This window comes from Ambystoma mexicanum, chromosome 7q (genome assembly GCF_040938575.1).
Source record: "Ambystoma mexicanum isolate Mex_15411 chromosome 7q, UKY_AmexF1_1, whole genome shotgun sequence".
Taxonomy (NCBI): domain Eukaryota; kingdom Metazoa; phylum Chordata; class Amphibia; order Caudata; family Ambystomatidae; genus Ambystoma; species Ambystoma mexicanum.
The window spans coordinates 985,964,097-985,990,132 of record NC_090941.1 but is presented as its reverse complement, the minus strand read 5'-3'; the positions used below and the strand labels follow the sequence as shown (position 1 = coordinate 985,990,132).

Genomic DNA, 26,036 nt, shown 5'->3' with positions numbered 1-26,036 from the left:
CCACGGGATTGAAGACATGGGCAGGGGAATTGTGTCCCATTAGACAGTATAACACTGCACATCATGAGCCGACAGTACAGGATCCGATGGACCGCGCTATGCTGCACATCATGAGCCGGGACTCAGAGCAGTGACCCGCTGGGCAGTACATGCGCTACACATGAGCCAGGAGTACAGTGCCCCTATACACAGTATAACCGTGCAGATCATGAGCAGGGGATCAGTACAGTGACCCGAGAGGCAGTCCACGGGATTGAAGACATGGGCAGGGGAATTGTGTCCCATTAGACAGTATAACACTGCACATCATGAGCCGACAGTACAGGATCCGATGGACTGTGCTATGCTGCACACCATGAGCAGGACTCAGAGCAGTGTCCCGCTGGGCAGTACATGCGCTACACATGAGCCAGGAGTACAGTGCCCCTATACACAGTATAACCGTGCAGATCATGAGCAGGGGATCAGTACAGTGACCCGAGAGGCAGTCCACGGGATTGAAGACATGGGCAGGGGAATTGTGTCCCATTAGACAGTATAACACTGCACATCATGAGCCGACAGTACAGGATCCGATGGACCGCGCTATGCTGCACATCATGAGCCGGGAGTCAGAGCAGTGACCCGCCGGGCAGTACACGTGCCACACCGGAGTACCGTGCCCCTATGGACAGTATAACGCTGCACATCATGCGCTTAGTGCAGTGGCCTGACACACAGCACCCCTCTACACTTCAGGATCAGGGTATTCCCAGAGCCACTTATCACACTGCGGGAGATGCGCCCGGGTGCCGCAGACGCTCCTCTATGAAGGTCGTGCGCGCGCCGGCTTCTGCCCCCGCTGCGCACAATACTGAGCGCTTTGCAGAGGGGGAACCCCTTACCTGAGCTGTGTCCGGACTCCCGGCTCTCTATTCAGCACAGCACCCGGGGTAGATCGCCGCCTCGGGCAGTGTCGCGCAGGGTCAGGGGGGACCTGGAGGGCGATGTGGAAACTCTTTGCCGGTTCCCGGCTCTTTGTGAGCAGGCTCATTTGCATAGCCACGCCCAGGGGCTGCCCTGGCCCCACCTCCTTCTCACACTCACTGAGCCGGGAGGCGGGGAAGCTGCGGTCCGGCGGAGGCGATCGGCGCGCGCAGGCCCGCAGTGCACGCGGGCCTGCGACACAGCGGCCCCTACAGGAGCCAGCCGGGATAGCATGCGGCTGCCTGCAGGGGAGCCCGCAAGCCTTCCTGCCCAAAAGGAGCGCGCGCCAACTCCTGCACAGCTTCCGGAGGAAAAAAGCGCGTTCTGATATTCATCGTATGTTGCCACATGTCGTCCTTCTTTGCAGATGGGGCCGTTGTCTAACTTATGAAGGCTGTACTGTACCAATTAAAACCCCTTGTGGTTATTTGTGCAAAGAAACTATAATGAAACCATTAAAAAAAAGGTTTGACATATCCAATAGTTTTGGCATATGCAGTTTATTGCACTTTACAATAATAAGCATGAATTTCTCCAAATGAAGAGCTGAACCATCACATTGCTGTTATGTGAGCTTATCCTCTGCTGGCTGATTTAATATTTCTAACACTTTAAATTACAGCAGAGGCACGGCCTTCAGCAGCCGCAGTCTGGTGATGGCCCATCAAAGACTTTGATCTCTGCACCATCCTTCATGGTGTCAACAATAATGGTTGAAGAAAACAAAAACAATAATGTTTAAACACTCATTCCGCTTACCCTGGGCCATACATGCTGTCCAACAGAGCTGGCCTTAGGGGTGGGCCGCTCGGGCGGCCGCCCGGGGCGCCTTGCCATTAGCCCCTGACCACACCAGCTCTGGGGGAGTCTTTCAAGATCTCCCCGAGCTGGCGTGGTGGGAGAAAGTGTGGCAGGCGCCCTATTGACATAATGCCCTGCGTTCTCGGGAGCGCAGCACATTTAATAACAATAGAGAGCTGATCAGCACCTATTGAAAAATGCCCCCCTCCCCACCCCAGCATGACATGGGCACACTTGAGGGGAGGGGCGTGCCACATTTTTTTTTTGCCGCTAACGGCACTGCAGCCACTAAGGCTGGAACAGTACCGTGTAACTCTAAACAACAGAGCCACAAAGTAGGCCTGGCCCACTTGTTTACCGGCCATGTTAGTGCAAGAGGCATTAACATTCATTAAACACACTAGTAATAACCAGTGTAAGGAATACCCAGCAGTGTGAATGTTGTTTGCCCATTTGTGGTAGCAAAACATTTGAGCAGCATTCATGCCTTCACATTTAGCTCTGGGACAACAGCAGCTGCTCTAATTGGTGCTTGCAAGTGTCATAGTGTCATGCTTAATAACAGAGTGTAGGTTTTGAGCATACTTCAACTAAGCAAAGAGCCCAGTTATGAAATGTAGAAATACCACACATGAAGGGGAGCCGACTTATGAATTTCCCGGGGGTGGGGGGGGGGCAAATACAGGAAGTGACATCACTGGCAGTTATAAGACTGCAAATTTGCATGTAGTCACCAACTTGGTGCAACGGCGCGCGGGGGGGTGGAGGCACACGCAGCGCAGAACATTGGAAACATTGGCTAGCATGTACTGCATATACTAAAGTCAAGTAAAAAGGAGATTTAAGCCTTCGAGTTGCATTCCAGTAAGCCATCACTGCCCCTACTCCACCCCTCTATAATCATCCAGGTTGTAGTAGCCCTCAAAAGGCAGAGCAACACAACTAGGATGGGACAACGAAATGCCGTCCCATCCTGTGAGTGTGTCAAACGTCAGAGCAAAGACTGTGCGTGTGCCTCCTTCCTTGGAGCACAATCTCATTAATTTGGTGCAAATCTCGCAAGTGGGAGCATGGGAATCCCCTGCATGTGTGTGGGCTGCAGACCCCGGATAACATGCTCACTTCTTCAGTGTGAAACTCTGGCCAAGGCTTTTTGGGCAAGCATTCAGGATGGGTCTCACACCTATAAACAGTGAGATATATTGAGTGGGTACCTCACTCCTTGGAGCATAGAATCCCTTGGAGCATAGTATCAACCGTTGCTGGTAATCTCACAACTGGATGTACAGTTTCACTCTTGGTCATCTCAGTGACCCCATGTATATTAATGGAGTCAGTCTCCCATCTGGGAAGACAATTATATTTTTGTTAAAACATTCTGAATTGTCACTCCAGTTTTCTCGATCTATAGATCCATACCATATTCATTCAATGCGTGTGCAGTGGTGATAACTTGTGTCTGAGAGAGCTTATTCTTTCATTCAGGAGAGATAAAGGGGTAACAACCCCCTGTATGTGGGATCAGGCTCATTTTGCCCCATGGCCCATCCAGAAGGAGTGAGCAGGTTTTAAGACCCTGCTGATTCTGCTATCGGACAGGCTCGAGCCTTCTATCCCTTGCCCCATCATGGCTCCCAACATCCTGAGCGACAGCTTATGGACAACAGGCAGCTCCGGACATGCCTGTTGCCAAGTGAATGCAGACAGATCTACTATTTAGACACTGGGAGAGAGCCATGAATCCCCATTGGTGGTGAAACATACAGAACACAATGGTATAGTGTTGCAGTCCTGCTGAGAAATGACAATTCTGAGCATGTGAGCAGTAGTCTGGATCAGTGCTGCCCCATAAAAGGTGTAGAAGCCTCTGTGAGAAGTGGCAGTATTGTCCCAACGGTGAGAAGTGTAGTATTCTCACATTAACTATGCTTAAGAACTTTGAGTTATTGAACAGTGCTGCTACATTCTGAGTAATTCCATCCCTTTAAATATATGAGCTCTTGTATAACCACGACAGTGTTGAGTTATTCTGATGATGACAGACTTGCTCAATAGTTCTGGTTCTGTATCATTAAATGTACTTCAGATCTTTAGAGTATCGGACGGACAGCTCAGGGGGAACGTGCTCGCCTTGGAAGCAAGATGACACAGAGCAACACAGGTTCGATCCCTCGGTCCGTGCAACACAGGTTCATTCCCTCGGTCTGCACAACACAGGTTCGCTCCCTCTGTCTGCGCAACCCAGGTTCGCTCCCTCAGCCCGCGCTTAGGAACCTCTGGGTAGTACACGCATTATAAATAAACAATTAAAATAAAAAGAAATACATCTGTTGAGCAGTGCTGGGGCCTTGTCAATAAGAGTGTAGCAGCTCAACTGAGAAGTGCTGATGTTGTCCCATCAAAAGTATAGCAACCCCACTAAGATGAACTAGCATTGCCTCAACAAAAGCATTGAATTATCACTGAGAAGATTCAACAATTATAAAAGCCCTGCTACAGCAGTACTACCCCATCAAGAGTATAGCGAGCTAACTGAGGAGTACCAGCATTGCCCCATTTCAAATATGGCAGCTCTACTAGAAAGTGCTGGCTCATACGCCTCCGCTCCCCGCCCATAGCATTCACCCTCACCACGTGCACACTCAGAGACATACAAACAGTCTAATTTGCCCTCTCCCTGCCCCTGCTCCACTCCCTCGCTTTGCATCTGTACCTCCATTTCTAAAAATCGTTTTGGGTTGGGTGTACCTCTACATCTGTGCACCCCTCTTGCAAAGAGGGGTGCACAGATGTACAAATACACCAAACCCAAAACGATTTTTAGAAATTGAGGGACAGACTTGTTTTGTATCTGTGCCTCCATTTCTAAAAATCCTTCTGGGTTGGGTGTACCTCTACATCTGTGCACCCTGGTGCACATATCTAGAAGTATACCCAACCCAAAAAGATTTTTAGAAATTGAGGGACAGATGCAAAGCAAGACCCTCTTGCTTTGCATCTGTCCCACAATTTCTAACCATCGTTTTTCCCCATCCATACTGCATCTCTTCTCTCCGGTGGGATGAGGGGCTCAGCCCCGACCCCCCACAGCCCCTCGTACTCAGTGCCCCTGCACACATGAATCTTTATGCACGCATAGGTGGTGGTTGTTTCAGCTCAACAGACCGAAATGATTGTCGATTGCATAACACTTTATGCATTCAGCATCCACCCCCTTTAAAAACTCTCCATGCAGCCTTTCATTCTTTCTTTCTTCAACTCCCTCTGCCCCATTTGCACCCCAACCGGAAATAAACTCTACAATGAGAGAGAAAGTGAGGGGGGGCGATGAAGTGATACAGCAGAGGAAGAGATGGAGATATTGTGACTGTAGGAGCACGAGACTGTGTGAATGTGACTGACAGTTTAACAGAGACTGCCTGTGCATGTAGCTGTGTGGCTATGACTGAGTGTGTGTGTGTGACTTTGCGGCTATGACTGAGTGCATGACAGTGAGTGATCATGTGAGATTGAGTCAGTGGTTGTGATTGGGTGACTGTGAGAATAGCTGTGACTAGGAAATTGTGTGAATGTGAGACTATGGGAGACCAAGACAGTGAAACTGACTGTGCGGCAGTGGTTGTGTGATTTTGTCACTGTCTGTCATACAGTGAGACAGTCTGAGTGTGTAAATGTGAGAGCAAGATGGCAACAGTGACCTAGTGTGATGATGCAATTGTGACTGCCTGTGGGACTGTGAGGGTGTGAATGACAGTGACTGTGATACTGAGTGTGATAATGTGTACATGACTGAGAATCAGAGAGTAGATGACTGAGAAACAGAGTGTGGGACTATAAGTCAGACCTATACTATGACTGTTGAAACTGGCTGGGACTGTATGAATGAGACAGTAAATGTAAACGACTGTGTTGCGGGGGCATGACTGCCACTGTTACTATAAATGTGAGAGTGAGCACGTGTGGTTTGTGATTGTGACTCTGAAACTATGAAAATCACTAACTGACTGAGATTCTGTGAGGCTGACTGAGTGCGTGATTGTGAGAATGTAAGACCATTCAACTGTTCAACTGACAGACTCTGGGGCTGGAGACTGCATGTGAGGCTGTCACTGCAAGACTGTGACCTAGTAGATGTGAGTGACACTGCCTACGAGACTGTGTAACTATGAGACTGACATAGGCTGTTGGATGATGTCTGTAAGACTGTGAGAATGAAAAACAGACTGAAACTGATACACAATTGTGTACAAAGGCTTATCTGCAGTTTTCTTAATTTTTGTTTTACTGTGGTTTTCTTGCTGCCAATGGAGAGCATGGTATCCCCACTTACAGAGAACAAAGAACACTCTGTACATTCTAACACATGATTGCCACACATTTGTAAAAGAATAACAGGCAGCTGTGGGCTGTAATCAAAGACCCCAAACTGAAGGTCCATGTTAAAAAGGCCTACCTGTCATTACCAAAAGAAAAGGAGCATTTTAATTCACCAAGGAAGAAGACATTCAACTGTCCCTTTCACATGAAAAAACAGGATTTGTAAACACTAACACAAAAACAGCTTTGCATGTTTGTTTGCAGTTTAAATGTGAAAAATGTACCCCATCTAATATAAGATTTCAGGGAAAATACATGCTGCGTGTTCACAAAAAGTAATGTATATTATGTTCCGCAGGCAAAATACCAGCCAACATTTGAAAAGAAAAGCCCACTTTGTTTCCATGAAAAACGTTCTGTAGGCCCGCGCAAGCCTTTTGGCTTGTGGCTGGGTAAACTTCACAAAGAACCTCCCCACGGCCAGCCTGGCTTGCATCCCCGCTGTTTACAACTGCAATAAAATGTTGCCTGAATGAAAGGTGCTGTCCCTGAAGGGCTCTGTGCAGAGACAAATGGCCCTGGTTGGTGCACCCCCGGAATGTATAGAGGTGGTGTGACAAAAGAGGCTACAATTAAGAGGAGCTGAACTTTGAAAGAAATTCAAGAAATGGATGCCTTTCAGGCCGCGTGACATCACAGGACCAGTACGGGCCATTATCTACAGTGGGGGATCTCTGTGTAGCAAATGTATCCCCTATTTACGAGCTGAAACTCCAACTTCAAACAGGCAACCAACTTCAAAGAGACTAATAAAAACACTGGCACAGAGAGACAAATGACATGGAGGAAGGGAAGCTCATATTTGCTTATAAGAAGATTCCCTTTTGTTTGAAAGGACTATTATCATTTTGCCATTTTTCTCAGAAACCATAAGTCAGATTTTCTTTATTTATTTATGTGTCATTTTTTTAGGTAATATCCAGGTGATTCTGGTGATGTGATATCCACCTATGACTCAGGGAACTGTAATGGCCATCTAAAATGGGTTTCTGGCTGATCTAAAAATGTCGCAAATTTAAGAGTTGGCAAACTGGTGAAAGGTGAAATTAAGAATGTGAGAACATTACGTGTTCATAATTGTTATGCTTTCAGTGAAAACGGTGGAAAATTGCCAAACGATCATGCTAAATGATGCAGACCCGGCAGGCATTTTATGTAATAACCCATGATTAGCTGAATCAGAAAATATATATGTATATTATGGCAGTTTTTAATAACTGTGGGGTACATTTAAGGCCCACGACAAAAATCCCTTTACCTCAAAACCGCATGGAAATATTGAGGAAAAAAACGATTGCGCTTTCCTTTCGATGGCGCATATCTGTGGCGAGCACTGAATACAAGAAATGCCATCAAAAGAAGTGCTCTCTCATTATTTTACCTCAATTTAAACCATCTGAAAATAACCTACATGCAGGCCGGCACTACATTTGCTGTTCTGTTTTCTGAATACTTAAGCTGCACACATGACATCCAAGACGGCTTTGCAATTTGCTCGTGATTTCATTTTTAAAACATCACAAAGTTGTGCTCTTCATGAAAACCCACCCTGGCATTCTTTACTTCTGCTGAGTACCAAGAAGAAAGGCAATACATTTCCAGACAGCTGATGTACTGGGAAATCACATTGAAGCCCACGTCTCTGCAGCATCTAACAACTCAGCCAAACTCTTTCAAATCTGTTAGGAGCTGGCGAAAGCTGCTGCAGTCTCCACCCCTCCTCTCGCCTCCCAGGCTCTTTGCAATGCCCTTGCCTCTCACTTTATCTCTAAAGCCCAGGACATCTTGTCCTCCCTTTCCTCAGCTGCCCCACCTCCCCCCTCTCCTTCTCTGCTTGATGACCCTCCTTCAGCTACCCCCCTCCCTCTCGCTCCCTCTCTTCCTATCCTCTTTTCTCCCCTGATGAGGTCGCTAGACAAGTCCGATCTATGAGACCCTCATCAAAACAGGTCCATCCCAGTTCCTCGAAAATCATTAAGGACCACATTGATACCCTTGCTCCAGCCCTTGCTGATTTCTGCAATCTCTCGTTTGCCTCTGGTTCTTTCCCCTCCCCTCTGAAGCACTCACTTGTGCATCCTCTCCGCAAGAAACCCACAGTTGATCCTTCTTGTCCGGCTAACTATCGCCCAATTTCCATTGCTCCCTTTTTGGGTAAGCTCCTGGAAAAGTTGGCCATCTCTCAGCTTAACCTTCATTCTGACTCAGTTGACTCTCTCCATGACCACCAATCTGGCTTCAGAGCTGCCAGAAGCACGAAAACGGCTCTTCTGAACTTCTCTGAAGTCCTGCTCTCCAACCCTGACTCTAACACTCCCTCTGTCCTCATCCTACTTAATCTCTCCTCTGCTTTCAACACAGTCAACCATATCACCCTGCTCAATCATCTCCGTGACAACCTGGGTATCACTGATCAGGCTCGGGCCTGGATGACCTCTTTCCTCTCTGTCCGTCCCTCCCAGGTACAACTTGGGTCCTTCCTATCTTCTATCTCCCACTCTACCTGTGGTGTTCCCCAGGGGTCTAACCTCTTGCCTTGGCTTTTCAACCAATACCTGGCAACTCTCACCTACTGCATTTCCATTTTCTGCTCAAATTTCCAGTGCTATGCTGATGACACCCAACTCATTTTCAGGCTTCCTTCAGCCACCTCCTCTCCATCCCTTATCTCTGATTGCATAATCGCCATTCAAAATTGGTGTGCTGCCAACAATCTTTGTCTTAATGCCAACAAGGCTGAAATCCTCCTCATTGGTGCACCTTCACCATCCTTTCCCCTCATACTCTGGCCGGCCTCCCTTCGACCCCCTCCAACCCCTACCTGCAAGGCTAGGAACCTCAGGCTCATCTTTGACTCCACACTTTCCTTGTCCGCACACATCTCTGATGTCTCTAAAAAGTCAAACGTCTTACTGCATCTCCTTAGAAGTACTCTGCCTTTCCTCTGCTTCCCCCAGAAGCTCACTGTCTCTCAGGCTCTTGTTCTCTCTAGGCTGAACTACTATAACAGCCTCTTTCTAAATCTACCTGCCTCCACTCTCCGCCCTATACAACTAATCCAGAACTGGACTGCGAGACTTGTCCTTGGCCTCAAGCCCTGGGATTGTATCGCTCCAGCTCCGAAATCCCTTCATTGTCAACCAGTGGATGCAAGGATTAAATTCAAAACCCTCTGCATTGTCCACAAGACCTTATGGGGCCTGGGTCCAAAATACCTTCAACTATCCCTCCATAAATACCTCCCCTCTCGAGCCCTTCGCTCCTCTTCTTCTAACTCCCTCAGGGTCTGTTGTTTTTCAAAGAAACGAGCTCGGGGTAGATCTCTGTCTTCGGCTGGGGCCTCCCTTTGGAACAGCCTGCCTGCCACCTTGAAACTTGAGGAGAACCATCTATGGTTCCGGAAGCAGCTCAAGTCCTTCCTCTTCACTTCTGCCTTTGCCCCTCTTCTCCCCTGCTGGCCTGCTTGCTCCTCGGCACCGTGCACCTGGCCTCCCTCTGTTCTTCGGGCCCAGGTACCCTCTCAACCTGCCTCCCTCCTGCACTGTCTCCAGGAAACCCCTTGCACTGGAGTCTGTATCTGTACCCATACAGTCCCCCACCCACTCCTCTTCTGCGCTTATCAGATACACCTTATCTGACTAACTTAGCACTTTGCTGGCTGCACTTCCACTGTTTATCGCCCTTTATTTATTTATTTTACTTATTATTTTTTAAGCATTTTTCTATTTGTTTATAGTTTGTAAAAACGTTTACAAAAAAGATTTTTACATGAAACAGAAAACATTTCTTGTTTACACATTTTACCCATTCCTACTCATAACTTTACACATTAAAAAAGAACAGATTCAACATTTCCTATACATAATAAACATGTCCATATGCAATATATCCTTAGAAAATCATTACACTTTTCAATCTATTTTGCATACTTAAAGAGAGGAACTAAAACTTGTGACTTCAAAGCACACAATTCATCATGTTACGTCCTTAGCCATAAAAAATTTCACAAAACACCCTCATTCTTTATACAACTAACATAGTACCATAGTTTACCAGAATTAAATTCTAATCCATCCATCTTCACATGATTTAACCATCCTATTTCTCTGGGATATTTACAGAGTCTATTTTACCAATATCTTTTAGGAATGCTGAAACTCTTACTCAAGGACAAAGATTTGCTGTGTAACATCCTTAGCCATAACAGATATCTCAGTACAGCATCCTTATTTACAAATTCCACAAAGTACCGTGTTCTACAGGCTAATAGTTCTGGGCATTCAGTCATTAAATGACGTAACGATTCTATCTCTATGGAATTTTTACAGAATCTACAACTACCATTTATTATTTATTCTATTTCTCTCCTCTGTTCCACACTTTCCACTTTTCTCCCCTTCCACGCACTTTCCCCCTTTCCCATGCACTTGTGCACTCTTAATGTCACTGGGCCTAGTAAGATCGTTGTTTTTGTTCTCCCCTGTTCCCATCCCTTTGCCTGGTCGCGCTCTGAAACACTTGTGTATGAGCGCAATATAAATACAATATCATTTCATTTAAAGGCAAAGAATGCAGATTTCCATTTAAACACGGCCTGTGTTTTCGTTTGCTAAAACCATCGCACACAAACTGCAGTGAGTGAAAGAAAGAACACAGTGTTTCTTTTTCTAATGTCATTTTCAAAGGAATGCTTGGCCGTATATCTTTGTGTGTCCAGAAACTGACCGTATCTGTAAAAGTCCACCAGAAGGCTATTTAACATGAAACTGTGTGCTACAGAAACTGCATTGGCAAACTCAAAATGCACTGAAATAAACACACATGTGAATTTGAAAATCAGGAAAAATGTCAATGAAAGTTAAATGTCAAATATTTCACTATTGCTCGCACACAAAATATTATTGTATTTTTGGGTGCGAGGGGGGCTGCAAAGCCATGTACCTTATGCTACCCCCCTACCCCCCCACAAAGACTTCAATGAGCCTGGCTGAGGCCCAGGAATTTCAGTCAAACCCGTTTGGCAGGAAAGCTTGCCTCCCATTTTTTCGCACCTACCAGTGAACTGATATTGCAAGGACATGTGCTCTGTTCTTCTTGGACTGAGGGTGTGATAATTACTAGCTTCACCAAACTGGCCCACAGGACTGCCATCAAATACAAAGGAAGGGAGTGAAGCCCTCTATTTGACTTAAAGATGTGATTTCCTTCAAACACCCTCTCCCAGGAGGTCCTTTGTGCAAGCCAAGCCTGGCAGAAGACATTTGGCTGTGGGGGGTTGAGGACCGCCCACATCTCTTACAAATGTACCCGCTTGACTTTAAAGAACTATTGTACATTAAGACATTAGTTCGAGCACCCTAAATAGGCAACCCTTCAATATTATGCCAGTATTTAATGTGATTTTTAAACAAGCAAAATGAGACCCAGGGCATCTTGCTGGCACCTGGGGAACTGGAATGGCAGGAAAAATGCATTTCTGGGGGAAGCATAAATGTCACAGACATTAAACTTGGGGAAAATATGCCAAATACTAGTGGGCATATGTGTAGCCATTTGCAGAATTGTAAGTATTGCGCTGCCTATAAAAATGGCAAAATATTACCCAAAAGCGTTGCTACCTCACACAGTGTTGGCGATCGGGTTGTCCAATTCCCTGTGAAATATGGAATATGCATATCTGTTTCTCATGATGGTGACTAGTAGATGTTTTAAGTTGTGCTCCATAACTTATTTTTGATAAAAAGTAACTGTGTTGAGACAAAGCAAGTCATAAAATGCACACACATAAACTGATGTTACTTCCCCTGAACCAATCAGCCCCGAAGGAGGTGGGAGGACCGATAGGCTGGCCTATCCTAAGATAGGGCTAATTCTTGGGTACTTCTCCCCAGATTGTAAATTCTATGATGTCCCTCTGGCTATTTAAGGGGTAGACAGGGAGAGACCAGCGATATTCAACATTCTTACATTCAAGATTCCAAGACTCCAAAACCAGATCCAGAGGCAGCTGAGTCCATCCAGGCAGCAACATCTAAACTCAGGCAGAACCACCCATCTAGATCTAGGCATACCCAATAATCCAGGGAGAAAAAAGGAGAGGCTGCTGAACCCCTTTAGGAGAATCCAGTGACCAGATCGTTTTCCCAGCTGCCCCATCCCGCTGTCCACAGTGACCAGACCTTACCCAGCTGTTCCCATCCCGGAGAGCCCAGCTGACCTAATAACCAGATCTCTTGACCCTGCTGCCCAGTGACCAGATCCTTGGCCCGGCTGTCCAGAGGCCTTGCTGGCTGTACAAATTACCAAACTCAAGTGTGCCTTGAAAGTACCACATCACCTAGTACCCAAAAACTGCATATCCCGCTCTTTTACCTTGCATCCTGTCCATATCCTATTAAAATCTCAAAAAAACCCTAGCAATTTCCCAAAGTTTCAGTATCCTCTGTTTACCCTTTACTTAGAATAATCTGTGTTAGTCCATATCTGTTAGCGTATTCCTTTCTAAAATCATTTCAGTTATCTGTGTAAGTCCCTAGTATCATTTGAAATAATCAATTAATTCCCCTGTAAAGAGATTCACGGTGAGCTGGTTGCAATTCGAACCCAACCACTTCATGGCAAGTGCCTTTCTTTAACAATTATAGTCCTTAAAATATAGTCTCAGTAGAACTAATCATTGTGCTAACAAAACCGATTTTGCCCATGTATTTTGTTTTTCTCTAAAAATCTGACTTGCATTTCCCATAAAACAAAACCATACTATCATCCTATAAAGAGTCATCCCTTCCGCTCAGTATCCTATCTGTTCTGTATGTACCTTTGTTTCCCATCCCCAAAACCGATTTCCCATTTTGACTGCTAAGCCCATTTTCTTAGCTGTTTGCCAGTTTAAAGCATGTGTGAAAAAGAAATTCCAATTCTGCCGTGTGTGATTTCTGTTGCATTGTTTTCCTCCCAAAATCGATTTTCTCACCTGTGTTCACGTTGCTTTAGTGTCCTGCTCAGTCACCTGCAAGCTTCCTTGTCTCTTTAGTGCAGCCACTGAATTTCTGTCCTATCTATCCTACCGCAAGTGTAAACTGATCTATAAGTAACAAGTGAAATCTGAGTATGCCATTTTGCTCAATTTGAAGGTTTTCACTTTTTGTTTTTGGCCTTCCATTCTGAGGTGGTGGGCAACATTTTCATCTTCTTTCTGACTCCTTGCCACTGCTTCCCATCAACACAGAATTTAGTCAGCAGGTGTTTGGGGGAAGTGTTGCATGGGGAGTGCATAACCTATGTGCTATCTACAATTGTGAATACTAGTGATTTTGTTGCCATTTCTCTTAAAGGTGTATGCATCTTATGTTAAAAGTTGAATTAACTGTATTATAAGGTTTTGCATTTCTATTGCCAAACCGTGGTGACTGCTGCCCTAAATTTAGTTTTGCTCTGATTTTTCATTTGAATTCTAAAAATAAATAAATATTTCATTGTTACACACCGGCATGGTTCATGGTCCATTGTGACATGGGTATTTGTTAAGCTGGGTGTGAGACGGGTTGGGTGCCTTCTCAAAAAAGGACCCATGTTTCACATAAAAATAAAAGGGCGTGTTTTATTGTGTGCCACCTTCAGTGTCAGTGGAAGAAGTCCCTGGCTGGAGTGTGCCATGTCATAAAATCTGTTACACATTGGGGGCTCTTCTGGGATTGACGTAAGTGTTTCCAAATGTGACAGTTTAACACTGCAGGCTAACTCATTGAAGGTAGTGATACTTTTGGTGGTTCGAAAGCTGTGTTAAACTGTAAAAGCACTAGCCCCAAACCTATACCCTAGGCATCATGCCTGTGTGTAAAAATAAAGTAAACATAACCCTAACCTATACAAAAGCAGAGTACAGATTTGATATTGCATAGATAATTAAATAAAGGAAGAACACTTTTCATATTGAGCACCGTAGAGATTAATATAGATAGGCAGCACCTTCTGTCCAAACTATTCATTAGAGGGAATGGTCAGAAAAGTAATAGGGGGCCTGGCTATCCAACATGATGCAACAGGTCACCTCCATGAACATGGATGTGTGGCAGGACATTGGCCAGTTACATCAAGCCTTGACTGAGTACTATATGACTCCGAATATTAAAGAGGAACAGCTTAAAATGGTCCGACTCACTGCCTACTTACACCTCCACATGGTGGTTATGGAGGAAAAATATCGAGAAAGTACAACCCTTGCGCAAAACCAGTTTAAGCTCTTAAATCAAATCCAGGGGAATTAAAATCGATGGAAGAAAAATTAAAAGAGCCAAAATTCTGAGGTAGAATTCGAAAACCAAATCAAACAGTTAAAAGAGGAGTTGGCCGTACAACAATAAAACAATTTAGAGCAAGAGGCCTAATTAGCTACATTAAAAGAGGAGTGTCAGGAAAAGGTTGATTCCCAAAAGAGAGTCAACAAAAATGAAATCATCAAATCAAATACAAAAGAGTCTGCTCAGAGCAGATAACCACTTTCCAAAATCAGATCCAGCAATTGGAAGAGGAGAATGATTAACTTATCATTAAAGAACTCCACTCTCAAACAGAATTTGATCAAGAATGCCAGAAATGAAGAGTTATCAAACAACAGAGGGATGACCTGGCTGTACAGAGGGGCACCCTGTATCAGGAAAAAGATGCGCTGTACCAGGAAGTGTGCAAATTAAAAACAGACCTACAGCAAATACAGTCAGACCTCCAGGAACTGACTGACCTAAGATGCTAAATTAATGGGGCATGTGCGACAAGTAGAAGGTGATTTAGAAGAGACCACCCAGGACAAAAGTGTGCAGAGAAGGGAGATTCATCTTCTGCAACAAAAATTGTCTGAGTGTTCCTAAACCATACAAGAGGCTCAGAAAAGAAATGAGGCCTTCTGTGATGAAAACAGGGGACTCCAGAGCCAGGTAGCAGCCCAAGGAAAGGTAATAGAGGCAAGTCAAGCCCTGATAGCAGAGCAAAAGAACCCGTGCCTTTACCTACTATCAAGAAGTTGGGGCTGAGAAGGAAAAACCTGGGAAGTTGGAAAAAGAGTTTTCTAGGGTGAATCAAAACTTGAGGGACCCCGATCCGGTAGAGAGTGGCAGGGCAACCCCTGATCACAGTATGATGCCCTCTGTAGCAAGGGCCTCAAATCCATTTACCACCTTGTATACCCAAGACACTGCTCACTTCATGTCTACAGGTTCACATGAGCCAAATACCATGAGGCGACCAAACTTAAATAGGTCTAGCATGATTGAGCTGGCAGGTCAGTGTCCATCAGAGACTGATGGGCGAGCGTCCCTGTTCAGATGCAAAAATGTTATGGCTGATGGATCTGACCAGGAAAGCTCCTATGAGGAGAAAACCAGGGAGCTGGACCTGCAGAAACATTACCCACAAAAGAACCACTTAATTCACTTGCAGAGAAAAAGGAGTTTGAATTGAGGCACCAAAAGAGTATTCGGAAAACCTCAACCCAATCAGGGAAGTGGGGAGGGGGTTCTCCACCAACCCTGGAAGCAGGGAGGAGTCAGAAGACTACTCTCCTGTGCGAATGAGGGAGTCCAAGGAGACTGACCCACAGAGCCCAAGGCACAACAGGGGAGATGAGACTAGGCCCCATCATTCTGGGAGAAACTCACAAGCTCAAAGAATTAGGGACCGCATAGAAGATAACGAGGGGACCTTAAATAGAAGCAGCTCTGAGTCTGAGGGCAAATGGACTCAGGTGCAGCGGCAAAAGAAGGCTAATAAACAAAAGACCCCATCACAGAGATGAAAGCTATTAGGAGTTTCATGACCTTGTACGACAAAAAATGTCAAATATTCTGTCTGCGAGCATCTGGAGCTATGTGACCAGTTGATGACCTCTTTTGACATTTAAAATAACCAGAATTCCATAGAATTTGCATAATGAACATTCTCTCCAGAGTACTCCAGCTTCTTTGCGGTGCTGGAAGACCAGAAACATTCAAAGTGGTCCACCTATAACGCAAACATTTTGAAGCACTTCTCCACACACAGAAACCCCCAGGAGGCTCGCAAAGTGGCCTACAATCTGCAGTGTGGAGAGGATCAGGCCCCAAGAGAATTTGTTCAGGAGCTAAAGCGGGCATTTGCCCAAACTACTAGGCGGGTGAGTACTAATAGTAGGGAATTCATAAATACCTATGTAGAGAAGGTCCCGGATATGGCCTGCACCTCAGTTCGAGGTACCAGGAGCATACTCGCCAAGGTATGTGACATATGAGGAGCAAATGAATCAACAAAGAGCTGCACTGGGACTCTGCCCAGTATACATCAGAAGATCCATACCTGTTGAAGCGCCCATAACCAGACAACCCTGGGCAGCACGGTACCCCATCAGACAGCCGTACCAGCCGCTGATACGAAACAAAGAGTACCTACAGACGGTCCATGAAGAGACCCAAAGAGCCCTAATGGAAGGCTAGTGGAAATAACACAAGGGCCTGAACAGACTCGTGAATGAACAAAAGCAGCTATCAAAGACAAGCACGCCAGTGCGAGTAACTACGAAAATAAATGTAATGGGCACAGAGAAGAGACAATGTTATAACGTTAGGAAACGTTGCTACCAGACAAGATGGAAGCAACCGACCTGTTAAACTGTGTAAATAGGCTTGGAACGCAAGAGGCTAAAGAAACAATAACCCTTCTCATTCCCACGGGCAGCCAATCGGACGAAAAAACCTTAAAAGGCTGGAAGAGGAAGGGGCGGTGATCTCGAAGTTCCAGAGAGGAAAAGATGCGAGCGGTGGGTGAAACAATAAACTTGTTACTTTGGCAAATGTCTTGTAGGCATTAGAGCAAGTAAGGGAAAGGTAATGGTGGGTGGCGTAGAAAAAATTAAAATAGTCAGAAGTAGAGAAGACTGTATATATATATAGGGGGTAATGACTCGAGCATAAGAGATAAAGCGTGGATACCGGGGGGACAACCGAGAGAAAAACGAAGGGTTCCAGGGGGACGCCTGAGATAAAAACGAAGGATTACCAGGGGGGCACCTGAGATAAAAACGTAAGGATTCACCTTGTTCCTGCGCTTTAATACAGCGGTCAGAAGAAACGTTAACTCATAGCCCATATAATAAGGGACAATTAGACTATGGTGACGTTTAGAGACGCATCAAAGGAGTTCATTTAAACTCCATGACGGGGTATTGATTAGAAGGCAGGTATATGTATCACCAGCTGGTGTCTGTCTAGTATGTCATGTGTCTGTCATATGTGTTCTGTTGTACGTCAAATTTAATAGAACTGTATCGTTGATTGTCCAAAATGAAATTTGGTTTTATGCGATTCTGTAACTGAGAGGGAATCGCCAATGAATTGATGGTTTTGAGTTATTTGATAGTACAAATTTTGGCGGGAAAAGATTGGATTGGAGCTTGCATATCTGGTGCTCACTTATACTAGTAGAAGGATAACAAACTGTATATATATTGTTGGTAGTGGAATCAAAAATGGAGGAGGTCACCCCACTTGTGCATCTGTGCATGCAACTACCTAAGCATGTTCCTAAACTAAAAAAGTATAGCACAGAGTGGGTTAAGGGTACTGCCAACAAGATATTTATGCCTTGGCCACAGAATGGGTCCTTATCTAAAGCCGTCTTACAACATATGACGACTTTTCGACATGCCACATATACAGGCAAGAAGCTAGAGAAACGTCTTGCTATTCTAGAATTGTGAAAGATGTTTGAAGAGACGAAGGTGGAAGAACCACCCACAGACTGAATACTAAATGTATGTACGGAGGGGGTGAGACGCCTACCACACCACAAGCCCTGCCTGAGCCAGTCATTAAAGGGAGTAAGACAGAGGGACTTTACCTGCTAAGAGAACTTAAGGCAGCCACGGGGTATAGCAACCCCACATATGAGTCACCTACATACAGTAGTGACGACAATAAGGGAAGGGAACAGGAAAACAATATTGCCTCGGTGGTCCCGAGGGACAAGGAGAGACCCGAAGATGAAGGAAAAGATCAGGCACAGAGTTGTTCACCTCCTGATAAGGAGAGAGAGGGAAGTAAATGAAAGGGAAATGAACGTAGCATTGATGAGATAGCATTCGCGGAAGACGAGTGGATGGGAGGTCAGATATTGCTGAAGATGGATGGAAAAGGAAGTGATGATATAAGGCCAAGAGATAGGTCAGATGAGACGCAAAGGAGAGAGAGAGAAAAAGAGATGGAAGTAAGGGATGAAAGGACAAGAAGGAAGGATAGGCTGAAGCGAGAACAGCTATATCGCAAAGAGTAAGAGAAACAGCTCGATCGCAAACAAGAGGCAGCCTACGACCAGTACAGACAGACTAAGCAAAGGATGGTAGAAGAGCAAACGGTACGTGAGAAGAGAGCAAAGAGAAGAGAAGAAAATTAGAAGGGCAAAGGAACGTAGAAACGAAAGGATGAGGGAAGTAGACAAGGCTAGAGAAGAAGCGAGGAAGTGCAAGGAAGTAAATGAGGAAATGGAACATAAGCGCAGACAGAGGGCACGAGATCTAGAATATTTGGAGCGGGAAGTTAAAAAACCCAATCCTGTTGTAGAATGGGAAGACATAGAAGAGTGATTTCCTGCGAGCGACTCGGTGCAAGGTATAAGTGGGACAAATATTGAAGATGACTTCGACACCAGAAGCATCAGGGAAACGATTGATGAAATATACCATGAAATAGGGCTAGAACAGATTTCCGATGGGGGAAGGGAAGATGAGCAATTGGAGAGCACTCAGCTATATGACACTGAGGATGTCACTCGAAGTAGTGGGAGCAGGGGACTTCCCCTAGACAGGCTGGAGATTGGGCAGAACGAAGAAGATGCAAAGAGTTGAGTAAACTGGGAGTATTCAGGATTTGACTCCGGTGGGGAAATGGAGGATGTGGCACATGAGGAAGGGAGACAGTGCAAAACACGGCACCCAGGGGACCAAGGGGTACGATGGTCAGACGCTAGCGAGTCCACAAGTAGGACACCGAAGTCTGCCGTGCAGTCTGGCCGACATGAAGAAACACGCCACGGTCAGAGGGGGGCGTCAGCACCTACCTATGCAGACAGATTAAGGGCATTTCCAGGAAGACGGCAAGGCAGGAATGCCACCCCCGCTGTAGACAGAGGAGCTATGGGGAAGGAAAAGGAAGGTTGCGCATTCCAATTCCCGTTGCTAGAAAAGGGGGGAGCAAGACCACAATATATTCCATGGCCACACATGGACCGAGAGAACCTAAAAAATAAGCTTCCACTGCTGACATCGGGAGCCGGGAAGTGGATACATGAGTTAGCGAAAATGACGGGGGTGTCACCTTAGCTATAGGGGACATTAAGGGGCTCCTAATCGCCATACTTGGTGAAAGAGCAGACGATGTACGGAAACGGGCAGGCTACCCTAGGGTAACCATAATCGACACCTCCCATGACAGAGCGCCATTTAATAATTATAGCGCAGCGGTGTGGAAAGTGCTGCGAACGCTATATCCAGACACTTGGGAGCTATAATGACTCGGAAAATGAAAGAATCAGAGGATCCGCTGATTTATATCCAGAATTTCCAAGACGCATGGGTGCTCGAAACGCATGAGTCCTGGACGAAATCTATCCCTGTATTCTACAATATATTATGCCAAGTGTTGCCTGAACCGGTGCAGAAGCAGCTAAAAAAATTGGTAGGAGTAGAAGCAAAACCATGGGCCAAAATACAGTTGACAATTGCACACTACTGCAGATTGTTGCAAGAAGAGAACCGGAAGAAGGAGGCAACTCGTAAGGGTGAGGAAGCAAAGCTGGTGCAAAAGAAACTCTCAAAGTATGCTCTCGAGGGAGCCATGCTGACAAGCCCAGCTGAACCAAGCATGCAATCAGTAGCTAACCCATCCCAGAATAACCAAGGTAGCGTGGGATTTTATCCGAGGGGAATGGGATTTGGAGGAAGAGGCTGGCAGAGTAATCAGGGTGGGTTTCGAAGTAACCAGGGAGGCTTTCAGAATACTCAAAGTGGCTTTCAGAACGCGCAGATGGGCAGTCCAGCTATGCCAGATGGACAGATGGCCCGACTACCGCCAGTGTGTTGGCTGTGTGGAATGACAGGACATGTGGCACGCGTGTGCAGAAGCCAAGGCATGTGGCAAAATAGCCAAGGGATGGGGGCAGGCATGGTGAATCAGCCTGCTGTCCCGCAGCAGGGCACTGCACAAAATCACACAGTGCAGCAGCAGGCACCAGGCCTGCAGCAATGTGCACCACAAGTGGTTCAACCCCCGCACATGGGGAATGTACTACAGGGACAATCCCAGCAGACACCACCGCAAATGTCACAGGGCACTAGCTCTGGAGGGGGAGTCAACCCTGGGGCTGGAGAAATCAACAAGTATACAGTGGGCTGAACTTATATATGAAATAGGACAGCTCACGGGGGACTCTGATGTGTTCTATCCTATCAGTGACACCAGACCCTAACAGGGATCCTAGGGTGAATGTCGTCATAGGGGGTAAAGAATATTCCTTCTTAGTTGACACGGGTGCAACGCGCTCGTGCATACGAGAAGGCAAGTTTTCCTTGTCCGGCGAGGCAAGAGATACTCAGAGTTTCACGGGAGCTCACAGTAGAGTTCCCTTTACAGATGCACTCCCAGTCTCTGTGGGAGAGCGCGAAATGAATGTACCCTTATTATATTCACGTCAGACCCCAGTAAACATCCTGGGTCAGGACTTAATCACTAAGTTGAATATGACAATCTCATTTACCGAGAATGGTATAGTGTGCTCCATTGCAGGAATGCATTATTCAAATGTGTGCGAAATGATCAGAGCATACTCAGGACGCATAGCCATGAGAGCTATACCGTTAGAGCCAGAAGTCTTCACATATGGGGTGCGGGTGCTCATGGCGGTATTGCCAAGCCTCGCAGATAGAACTATGAGAACACCTGATGAGTTTCTATTCAGACCCAGAATACATATGCATGAAGAGGAGGGACAAGTATTTCCCTTAATGATACAATCTGCCGTAGTGCGAGGGAAAGTGGTATTGGTCGAAGGATATGTTGACGAAGGCAGGCAATGGTGTACGATTATCACCATCGAAGAAGGGTATCGAGTAACTGACGTCACCGATGACGATCTGTTCAAAGAACACCCTGACCTAGGAAAGACAAGGGTGGAAGTAAGTCTAATATTTTGGGTCAAAATGATCAAACGAGAGGTGCCACAGAGAATGATGTTGGCGCTGATACGTCCAGAATACTTTGATGACGACATGGCCCAAGTGCCTGCCGTGGTATGGACTACAAGGCCATATGACGTAGGCATCCTGAGGGGGGCAGGAGAAGTGAAAATTAAACTGAAACCAGGAGCAATTTTACAAAGAGCACGACAATATCCTATGTCCAGAGAGGCAGATGAAGGAATCGCGAAGACAATTTCCACCATGATGGAGCAGGGCATTCTAGTGACATCAGAATCACCTTGCAACACAGTGATTTACCCTGTCAAGAAATCAAAGGGAGGGTCTTGGCATTTAATCCAAGATTTAAGAGCATTAAACAATATAGTTGAAGCCGAATTCCCTCTAGTCCCTAATCCATCCACAATTCTATGCAACTTACCCACTGAGGCAAATTATTTCACTGTGATTGACTTGAAAAATGCGTTCTCAATTCTGTTGCACCGTGACTCAAGACCTGATGTCATTTACTTTCAGACAAATGCGCCTAAAAAGCATGAGGTTGCCACAGGGGTACTGTGAGTCTCCGTCCATTTTCAACAGAGTCCTGCAGATGGACCTAAGCAATATTGCAGTAGACAGTGTTGTTTTGTAGTATGTGGATGACATTCTGATCTGCAGCATCACCGAGGAGCAATGCAGGCGTGACTCTGTCCAGCTACTGACTATCCTGGCTGAGAAAGGATATAAAGTTGATAAGGATAAATTCCAATATTGTCATCGAGAGGTGCTGTACATAGGCCAGCTAATCTCACACCAAGGGAAAAAGGTAACCCCAGAAAGGGCTGAAGCTATCATGAACACGGCTAAACCACTCACGATAAAACAATTGCAAAGCTTCTTAGACCTGCGCAATTATGTCAGAGCATGGGTTTTCGACTACAGCTCGTGTACCAAGCCCTTGCTTCAGGCTTTGAAGAAAGCCCAGGCAACAAAAGGAGAAATTGAATGACTGAGGCAATGCAGAAGGGGTTTGCAGAACTTAAGGGGGCAATTTGTGTGGCCCAGTTCTCGGGATTCCTAACTATGCAGGAGATTTCTACCTGTTCTCACATACCGATGGCAATTTTATGATGGCAGTACTCGCTCAGCGAACCTCACTGGGGTACAAGCCCCTAGCATATTACAGGAGGAGTTTGGACCCGGTGCTGAAAGGCCACTTCCCATGCGAACATAATCCAGCTGCTGCTGCGTTTTCCATTGAAAAGGCGTCATTCATTGTGATGGGGTGCTCCATGACATTGTACGTCGAGCACTCGTTATTCGCCATATTAGAAAAACCAAAGGGCACGCTGACATCTCAGAGGGCATCTGCATATGAGGTGATTATCTCTAACCCATCGATCAAAATAGTGCGATGTAGAACTGTGAACCGAGCCACATTCATAGCAGAACCAGTCACAGAGGGAGAACCTATACATGACTGTGCGAATATGAGGAATTCTATGATGAAATCCCCAGGGTAAAGGAAAATGCCCTGGCAGGTGGCGATATCGTGTTCATTGACGGTTCGTCAAGAATCGATCAAGAAGACGGACAAAGATATACAGGTGTGGCCGTGGTAAAACACCTAGCGAATGGAGAGTGCCAAGTACTCGTCAGTGCGCGAATACCCTCTCACTATTCTACGCAAGCTGCAGAACTATTGGCGATGATACTCGCCATTGAGAATCATGCAATCGTCCACAGTACATGCAGGTCTAGCGTGCTGGAAAAGGAGGGGCTACCTCCGAGTGGATGGCACGCCAGTGCACCATGCAGCCTTATTGGACAGGTTGATAAAAGCACTATAGCTCCCAGTGGGCACAGCGGTCGTGAAAAGCACCGCCCACACAGATTTCGTGTCACATGGAAATCATGAAGCGGACACAGAAGCCAAGCCCATGGCATCCAAAAATGAAACAATCATGGACGTGGAGGTGGCACGTACCCATGAGAGGATGATGGTAGCACGAACCACGCCTGAGGGCCTATAGTAACATGGGGAAGACCCAGCTAATGGAACTCCAAGGGGAGGCACCTCAGGAGGAGAAAAATTTGTGGAAGCATCAAGGGTGTTCTTTAAACCCCTCTGACGGGTTGTGGAGGCAAGACAGCACTGGTAATGGTGATGCCTGTCACCCTGCTAAAGGTAGCATTAGAACAACTGCACTACCCCATCCACATGTCAAAAGAAAATCTAGCTGCAACGCTCGCAGAAGACTGGTTTAGTGGAGCACGTTGCATTTTTTATGGTGAACTGCATAATCTGCCAGCAATTCACCACTGGGCACACATTAAAAGTAGTGAGAGGAGTTATCCCCAGGCCAAATGGACCATTTCAGCACTTACACATCGATTATGTCAATATGATTCAAGTGTGCAATGGGTACAGGTATTTACTTGTGGTTGTGTGTCCATTCTCTAGATGGATAGAAGCAGGTCCCTGTACACACCCGACGCTACTTGTGCAGCCAAGTTTCTGGTGAGGGAACTGTTCCCTAGATAGGGGTGTGCGAGGTAATGAGATCAGATAATAGGGCCCACTTTGTTAATTCAGTTTTTGAACAGATTAGCTTGTCGTTTGGTATAAAGCACAAGTTCTCATCGGCGTATCACCTCGAGGGGAATGGGATATGCGAACGGCTCAATGGCCTGTTAAAGGAGAGGATAGCCAAGTTGAAGCTCACATTAAAAAAGGGATGGTTGCACTGTCTACCACTGGCATTGTATGCACTTCGGAACCGACCAGGCTCCGACAATCATCTCACGCCGCACGAGATAGTCACAGGCAGAAGGATGAGGACCCCTCTTACCCCCCGAGATAGAGCTAGATGTGATGCCCAGCCGACTAGAGAGGTTCTGGGAACAGAGATGTAGGAGTACCTCAACTGTATGACATCCAGCGACTCTGTCATTTCAGGCCAGCTGCAGCGACGGCGAAAAGGGGACAGCGCAGCACAAAACACATCAACAAGTGCTGAAGCAGACACCGTGCAAAGTCTACATGCGCCCCTCGTCTTCCCTGGCGACAATGTGCTCGTAAGGAACTTTACCAGGAAGAGGTGGGATGAGCCACGATTCAATGGCCCTTTCATCGTAGAGGACTGCACCCCTTCTGCCGTCAAGCTCCAGGGCAGAAGGGCATGGATCTTCATAAATGACATTAAACCTTATATGGGAGAGAGCCCCCAAGCTGCATCTAACCATGAAGAAACCACAGAGAACGGGGTAGAACCTCAGCACGTGCACACGAGAGCTATGACGAGGAAGAAGGACATATGAGCAGGAAAATCAAGACAAAGAACCCGGATGCAAGTTGTGGCATAAAACTGGACAGTTTCTCCAAGCAAAGGGGGATAAGGACATAACGAACACTCTGCATTCTAGTTGCAGGGTGAAGAAGAGAATCGCACATCTAAGCCGCAACACACTGATGATACGAACTTTTGAATCAAGCCATATCCAAGCATTATTAGTAAACAAGACTTTGATGAACTAAGAGCAAAAGTTAAGAACATCACACAGTCGCCTGAATCAACCAACAGCTAGACTTTGCTAGAGACATATCCATCGCTTGTAGGGAGAGTTACGAGTTTCACAGACCTTGTCCAAGATCCAGCCAACAAGAAAATAATCTGATAACTACTAACTGTCATCGCGGAAGCCTCCATTGTACTGCCCGAGTATGGTGATAAGAACATAGATGCTTCCACCACAGGTGATCATTGATGAGCTGACATACACGCTTTTCTTTCGCATCATAGAGGAATGCCCAGAACTCGTAGGGAGAACCATGGATACCCTAACATTCATCAGAGATCCAAGAAACAATGAATACCTGAACCAAGTGTGAATCAAGCTAAATTACGTGGGCGCAATCCACGCAGCAGGAAAGTGTAAAGATTGTTCACGTCACAAGAAAGGCCTATGATCTACAAACCAGAAAAACAGGACGAATGTCGTCGTCACCAGAAGACAGCAGATATGCATACCATGTCTTCTTTCACCTCATTGCGAACTTTACAGAACTAGTGGGTAGACCAACCAATGTTGACGTACTCACATTTCTCGGAGATGCAGTGAAGAGTTCCCAGCTAAACATGCTATTGCATGCCATTATAGCTCAGATTAAAAACACTAATGTCCATCGACTTCTGAGGAGATTCAAGTAAGACTTTTGCTGTGGGACAAACCGAGGACAGAGACACAGTTCTTCAAATTTCTGCCACAGGACAGACCAAGGAGAGCAGAGACAAGAACTACACCATCCTATTTTTCTTTTTACTTTTTCCTCTATTTTTCCGTATTTTTATTTTTATGTTCACTTTTTTTGTTGTTTTTTTTGTTTTTACAACATTTTATTTTTGTGTGATTTTTAGCAGTTCCGTCTTTTCATTCCTTCACATTGAACTGGTTCCAGCATGTCCTCAGGACCAAAGCAAATTCGAGGAGTGCACTGAGACCTTACCTACTATAGATTATAGATATGCATTATGAATGTGATGTACCAAGATTGCTAGCCTAACCCTTTTCCATAGTCTAGCAAAATGAACTGTGCTGCATACCCAGAGATCACCGGCCGCACCCACAAGAGGGGGGACATTTCTAAAGCACTTGTCACTTTTATAGTAATGAACTCTTGAGCTACGAGATCAGT

General features: G+C 45.9%; 1 protein-coding gene across 2 annotated transcripts in view; it reads right to left on the bottom strand.

The window, feature by feature from the left end:
* The window catches only part of RELT (RELT TNF receptor), a 196,470-nt gene extending 195,368 nt beyond the window's left edge, over positions 1 to 1,102 (bottom strand). Inside the window, exon 1 of one of the 2 annotated variants that reach the window (XM_069640114.1) lies at positions 885 to 1,102. The gene's annotated coding sequence lies outside the window, so the exon portion shown is untranslated. The remainder of the gene's footprint in view (positions 1 to 884) is intronic. The other variant, XM_069640116.1, reaches the window with a different exon arrangement.
* Between the last annotated feature and the right edge of the window lie 24,934 nt (positions 1,103 to 26,036).